Consider the following 7,740-nt stretch of genomic DNA (forward strand, 5'->3'; position numbering starts at 1 on the left):
CGTTCGACTACATCAACCACGTTTTATACGCTTCCTAACAATCTACAATGGTATGTAGATACACTCCCCCTCTCGTAGATGTTAGTCTCCATAGATTGATCTTGCTGAGCGTAGGAATTTCTTTGTTTCCCATGCGACGCTCCCCAACATGGTTTTGCAATTCCCTTCCTCCGTCAACCCCTATGGATGACTAAATACAAGTGTCGTTCATACTCTCCTTTCCATTTGATCTTGTTATTACAAGGTACAATGAAATATCTTACCGGGTATTCTTTCGTCGTCATTTTTCATGGGTTTTGCAAGTCCTTTGAATTGCTATTCGACATTCCGAAATCTCACTAGCCTATTGCTCTTGACTTTTCTCACCTACTTGCTTTATTGTTAATTCCATATGTCTATAAAAAGTCAAGAAAATAATTTGTGATGGTTCTTTGATCTTTTTGATTCAACCTATGTGTGAGTGCACACAATCATCAGTTGATCCTCATAAATTATGTGTTCGACTCAAACGTCTTTGCAAACAGGAGTTGGTTCTTGGAAAATCAACTTTGATTGATTGTCCATCTAAGTCCTTTCAACTTGCTTGTATTTGATCGGAGCGTGTGATTAAGATACACCAACCTGGAAATAAAAATTCCTTTGGTATTTAAGTATCGATATTACTCAGATGATGTCTAATCCGATGCCCTGCATTCCTTCTTCCTCTGATTGGGTACCCATACACAGAGGTCCTTTGTGGACACGCACATCCATTGTTGGGTTATTATCCGATAGCATCCTTCACATTCAAAATTCTTGAGATATTATTCCCCTAATACATGATACCATTGGTAAATTGTGTCTTCTGCCTCTGATAAGTTGTATCCTATGCTTTTCTCAGCCATGCTTTTCTAGCATGTGTTAATTACTCTTGAAGTTCGTGGTATATGTTCCTAAGATACCAAAATGGTTTGAACCAATGCTTTCCCTAATATGTGTGAGCCTGGAAACTTCTATGGGTCATACTCTACTAGTGCTTACCAGTTAAATTTTATACACTGCTACTTCATCGAAAGTGAGGAGTGAATGAAAGGTTATGCCTTGATGAAATGGGAGTCAACATTGAACCTTGTGTTCATGCCCATGGACCCGGTTTATGGCTTATCATGGAAGCTTCTCGTAGCAATAAAATTCCCTTTGTAAAATTTGATCTATTATTTCTGATCTTGTCCTTTGCAGTCGTGATTCCGACAATGTTGTTCTACTTGGATTTCATTCTCAAACAAGTTAAAGTGCTTATCTACAGATCAGTACATTACTCCAACCTCTATTCCGCTCTACCTTCGAGTGTTACCCTCTGGTATCTCGGCAATATCGAAGAACCATGTTGCTTGTAATGAATCTTCCTTGGGTATTAGTTCTCACTGATTCCAATTTTTCTTGGGTTCTGAGTTTTTACACACACGAGGGCACCCATAACTAAATCGAGTCCGCACTATGATTCAGCAGATCTTAAAAATCATCTTTGCTTACGAGTTTGTTCTCGATCGTGTCATTCCCAGCTAATTGCTTGACCACGCTACCTATGTCCTTCATCCCCGGAACACAACTACAACCTTTTACTAAGCTTGCATTGAGCTTTCAACATCGCGTTGTATGTCTTGAATGGCAACTCTAATCTTGAGCTCTCATCTTATCTGTGGTTCCAATATTTTTTTTGCTTCACCATTCATTTGCTTGATGTCGTCGTTTTACGATTACATCTTCAAGAAACTTCACGACAAATGTGTCAAGATGATCATCAACATTTTGCGCTCTTCCATGATACTTCTCATGATCACCATTCTTTTCTTGGTCCCTGTGTTATTTATAAACAGGAATACCGACAAATGAACTATGATGTGTGATTCCAATACTTCTAGCAACCCTATTGCTTGAAGTTAATGTCTGATAATTTCATTCTTAATGTGTTGGTTGTTAACTCACCTTTATAAAATTGGTTGTGCTACTCAGTCTGTATTTCCGAGTGGTCCCTTCGATCAATGTTTAATTGTCGATGTTTCCTCGAACATACGTCATTATATCATTTGATCTCACAAATGTTGTCTCCTTGTTCTTATAATCTTGGAAATTCTACTCTATAGAAATCTTGAGGGATTGTTGCTGAGTCCATTAACCACACCCTCAACTTCTCCATGTTTCAAGATGAAGCATTTGAAAGAATTGTCTTTGTGCCTAGCTCACGAAGAATATGTTTGATAGAAGAAGTGTATTCCCAAGGTTCACGTGCATTCTTGCCGCCGTGAATATGAGAATGTTTTGTTTTGCTGCCTCTGGGATCATCCCAAATCATTCACGCATGTGCAGAGTGTTATATGTTTTGAAGATTCACTATCTTCAATTCATATAACTTTATTAGCACCCAAGCCACTCACTGATTTGATCAAGGAAATGAAGTTCCTTCATAAGAGATAATACAAAATTACACAATGACCTTGATATCCTCGATGATGGTTCCCAAATCAGAAGTGGGATGCATTTAGTTGTAAGAATTACATGTGGGCACGAATGTCTTGACATTCTGTTCAATTGTCTTATAATACAGCTCATGATTCAAGACTTTCTTCCATAGTTCATATCCCTAGAATCTTGCATCATCACCTCGTCAATTTTTGTTTCCCCCTTTCATCTAAGTCATCCTGATTGTGAGGTATCCTGACACCAATCAGATCTGAATCTCGGGCACATATGATTGTTGGAAAAAAATTCAATAATTATAACTTTGGTGTTGAAGTAACCCACTACAGTGATGTCTTGTCTAGCACACCTGGCCGGAGGACCTATTGTTATATTATCTTCCTTGGTAAGGTTAGCCATTCTTCCATGAGAAAATTGTATGACTTATTTGATAAGTTGTTCCTGATGGATCCTTTGTGTACCCAAAGTCCGACCTTTACCGGATGACCATGTCGATGCTCCCCCAAAGCACAAATGTGGTACATCAAATGTCAACAGGAACATTGGAAGCGCAAGGCTAAAATGCTCATGGTTAATGATGTCAGCTGTGCTTCCCTTGCAATGGTGCCAGAAATACTTTTGCTATGTGAAAAAAGATCTCCGGCAACGGCGCCGGAAATTGTCGTGTCGACGGCACCATGAATCCTTCAGCTGCGGGTACGCCTTAAGGGACTTCCTAGGCAAGTATGCAAAGGATTTCCCCCATGGCCTTGGAGCCTTGCGTTGGTGTTCCCTCGAAGCAGAAAGGGTGATGTAGCACAGCGGTGGTAAGTATTTCCCTCAGTTTGAGAATCAAGGTATCAATCCGATAGAGGAGTATCTCAAGATCCTGCACAAACACAAAAACTTGCTCCCAACGCTATGAAGGTGTTGTCAATCCCTTATAGATTGTTTGCCAAGTGAGAACTGAAAGCAACAAAGTAACAAAGCAATGTAAAAGCAAAGGTGTAGAAGATGGATGTGAATAGACCCGGGGGGCGTACTGTTTACTAGTGGCTTCTCTCATGAAAGCAAGTAGACGGTGGGTGAACAAATTACTGTTGAGCCATTGATAGAACCGCGCAAAGTCATGATGATATATATGCAATGATTATTTCTATAGGCATCACGGCCAAACCAAGTAGACCGATACTGTCTGCATCTACTACTATTACTCCACACGTCGACCGCTATCCAGCATGCATCTAGTGTATCAAGTCCATAAGAACAGAGTAACCCCTTAAGCAAGATGACATGATGTAGAGGGATAATCTCAAACCAATGATAAAAACCCCATCCTTTTACCCTTGATGCCAACTACTTGATGTTTGCCTTGCTTCCCCTACTGTCACTGGGAAAGGTCACCACATGGCAGAACCCAAAACCAAGCACTTCTCCCATTGCAAGAATCATAGATCTAGTTGGCCAAACAAAACACAAGACTCGGAGTGACTTGAAAGGATATCAAATCATGCAAATAAGAAATTAGCAAAGACTCAAATATATATCATAGATAATCTGATCACAAATCAACAATTCATCGGATCTCGACAAACACACCGCCAAAGAAGATTACATCGGATAGATCTCCATGAAGATCATGGAGAACTTTGTATTGAAGATCTAAGAGAGAGAAGAAGACATCTAGCTACTAACTACGGACCCGTAGGTCTGAAGTGAACTACTCACGAGTCATTGGAGGGGTGATGATGATGATGAAGAAGCCCTCCAACTCCAAAGTCCCCTCCGGCAGGGCGCCGGGAAGGGTCTCCAGATGAGATCTCATGGAAACGGAAGCTTGCAGCGGCGGAAATGTATTTTTGAGGCTCCCCTGATTTTTTGCGGAATATTTGGGAATTTATAGGCCAAAAACCTAGGTCAGGGGGCGGCCAGGGAGGCCACAAGCCTGCCCACCGCCGCCTCCCCCCGGTGGCGGAGTGGGGGCTTGTGGGCTCCCTGGATCCCACCTGGCTTGGCCAAAAGCCCCTGGTCTTCTTCCGTTCAGGAAAAATCATTTCGGGGTTTTTCTTCCGTTTGGACTCCGTTCCAAAATCAGATCTGAAAAGAGTCAAAAACATGGAAAAAACACGAACACGCACTTGGCACTGAATTAATAAGTTAGTCCCAAAAAATATATAAAAGGTACATACAACAACCAAAGAAGACAAGATAACAGCGTGGAACCAGCAAAAATTATAGATACGTTTGAGACGTATGAGTGAATTATCCAAACAATATTGTACGGGTAAACATCATGATTCTCCTTGCCCCTTTATCTAAATAGTTATGTACTTGGTGACCTATCATGTATACCATGCTTTGTTTTCCTTGGGAAAGGTATACTCTAATACTTGTGTGTGAACACATTTTCCTTCCCATTTGTGTGTTTAACCTTTCTTGTAATCTAACTTATCTGAGGAGTGGTAAATCCTTCCTTTGGTAAAAACCTCGGTGTACAACTCTGTTAGTAAGACCCTGTTACTATTGTGGATAACATTCCGGTAGTTGTCGGTGGATGAGAACTTTGCCTATTGGCCCGCCTCGTTTTAACGAGCACGAAAATGGTTCTAATCGGCCCTCGCCCTTGGCACCGACATTGTTGCCAACATAACTGACAGTCTATCCTCTGACATGTCTTGCTGCTAAGACCGTACAAGATGTCACCATTGTGCCTAGTCTTGACCCACATGGTGGGCCCTTAACCCACAATTCCACAAGTTCGAAACCTGACTCTCTTGTACATCTTTCATTCCAAAGTATCCTTTGCACTTGGCTTTGTATGTAATTCCTCACACACCGTCCAAGGGATGATTTATTCTATTATCAGGCGCAATATTTAATTTCGTTGCCCTCAATCCCTTTCACCTTCTGATCAGGCTTCAAATGATTGCCTACCGATTTAAAACTTTTGTATCATCATTTATTGCTCTCAATGGACTCCCTGGTTTACAACTCGAGGAATGATTCATGTCTTGTTCCCCGAGTTCAATGTCAGGTGATCAACTTTGTGTAGCTACGTTCTTCAAGAATTTTTATTTTTATCGCATTCGTAGGATGATGAAGATACCGGAGAAAGGTTGACGACTTCATCGGGATTACCTGAAACAGAGAATTGCAGACATCGACAAAAGGAACCAATTCCTTCAAAAAGAGCAACCAAGAACGAGAAGATCCGTTAGAATTTCGTAACCAACTTCCCCCTTACTTCTACCTCTTAATTCTCGGGACGGGAATCTCTTTTAGAAGAGGAGAATTGTGACACCCCGAATGTAATGAGCTACAATGATCATCATTACGGGACCAAGAATTTTCCTTAATTAGTCTTGATCATCTTGGTTCAAACCTCATATTAAATTCCACTATGAATTCAAATTCAAATATTAAGTGTGAAACAAAAGTTCACAAAAATGAAACACAAATGTTCATCATGTGGCAAATATTCCATAACAAATTATGGTGTTGAACCAACTTTTTATAAAGTATTTTAGTGCCTCAAAATAATTAAATCAGAGGCCACACAATTAGTTAAATGCCTTTCAAATTATATGAATTTCTAACTTTGTCAATTGGTCCTCAAAATTTTTGTGGTAAAGGATATAAATGCATTATAATTATTGGGGCATACTTCATATTTTAAAAAAAAAATTGGTGCTAGAATTGAAGCAAATAGTAGTTGTTAAATAGAAAATAGATTTATAAAGCAATAAAAGGAAAAGCCCCCCTTGGTGTAGCCCCTCGGCCTTAGCCCAATTGTCTCCTCCAACCGTCCCACCTGCCCCCATCCCTAACCTCCTCCTACGGCTTTGTTCGGTTCCACAAAAAATGAGAGGGATTGACATGGATTGACAATGATTAAATCCCATCTAGTACAAATTGCACCCCATTCCCCTTCAATCCACCTCAATCCACTTTGACAGTGGATTAACCGAACAAGGCCTACAGGAGGCACGCGGGGTGGCGTGGTGGCCATTCACCGGCCAGGGTGTCGTGTGATATGTCTCCATCGTATCTACTTTTCCGAACTCTTGTGTCCTTGTTTTGGACTCTAATTTGCATGATTTGAATGAAACTAACCCAGACTAACGCTGTTTTCAGCAGAATTGCCATGGTGTTGTTTTTGTGCAGAAATAAAAATTCTCGGAATGACCTGAAAATTTACGAAGAATTTTTCTAGAATTAATGAAAAATACCTGCGCATAGATCCACCGGAGGAGGTGAGCCAGTGGGCCACAAGCCGAGGTGGCGCGGCCACCCCCCGGCCGCGCCTGACAGGCTTGTGGGGCCCACGAGGCTCCACCGCCTCCAATCTCAGCTCTATATATCCTGTTTCGCCCGGAAAAAATTAGAGAGAAGGATTCATCGCGTTTTACGATATGGAGGCGCCGCCACCTCCTGGTCTTCATCTGGAGGGCAGATCTGGAGTCCGTTCTGGGCTCCGGAGAGGGGAAATCGTCGCCATCGTCATCATCAAACTTCCTCCATCGCCAATTCCATGATGCTCTTCACCGTTCGTGAGTAATCTCATCGTAGGCTTGCTAGACGGTGATGAGTTGGATGAGATCTATCATGTAATGGAGTTAGTTTTGACGAGGATTGATCCCTAGTATCCACTATGTTCTGAGATTGATGTTGCTAAGGATTATGAAATCTCTGTCGACCCTGAGCAAATCACTCAGGTCGAATCTGATCCTTTTCATGGTTATGAGTCTGAAACGGTTGTAGGCCATCTTACCAAACTGCACGATATAGCCACCCTATTCACTAGTGAGGAGAAGATCGGCCACTACTATATCCTCAAGCTGTTTGCTTTCTTGCTAAAGGATGATGCTAAGACCTGTTCACTTCTCTTGCTCTTGGTTTTGTGCGTAGCCCCTAGGATATGGTCTACTACTTCTCTGAAAAAAAATTCCCTGCCCATAACAAGCAAGCTGTCTTGCAGGAAATATACAACTTTGCTCAAGCTGGAGAAGAGAGTCTCCCACAAGCTTGGGGAGGCTCGTCCACCTACTGAATGCTTTGCCTGATCACCCTCTTGAGAAGAATGAAATACTTGATATCTTCTATAATGGACTTACCGATGCTTCCAAAGACCACCAAGATAGTTGTGTTGGTTGTGTTTTTATGGAACAAACCGTAGAACAAGCTGAGATCCTATTAAATAACATATTGTGCAATGAGAATGCTTGGACTATTCCCAAACCACCTCCTAAGCCAACTCCGAAGAAAAGAGGTATTCTATTCCTCAGTCCTGAAGATAGGCAAGAA

This window comes from Hordeum vulgare, chromosome 5H, assembly GCF_904849725.1.
Source record: "Hordeum vulgare subsp. vulgare chromosome 5H, MorexV3_pseudomolecules_assembly, whole genome shotgun sequence".
In the NCBI taxonomy this organism is placed as follows: domain Eukaryota; kingdom Viridiplantae; phylum Streptophyta; class Magnoliopsida; order Poales; family Poaceae; genus Hordeum; species Hordeum vulgare.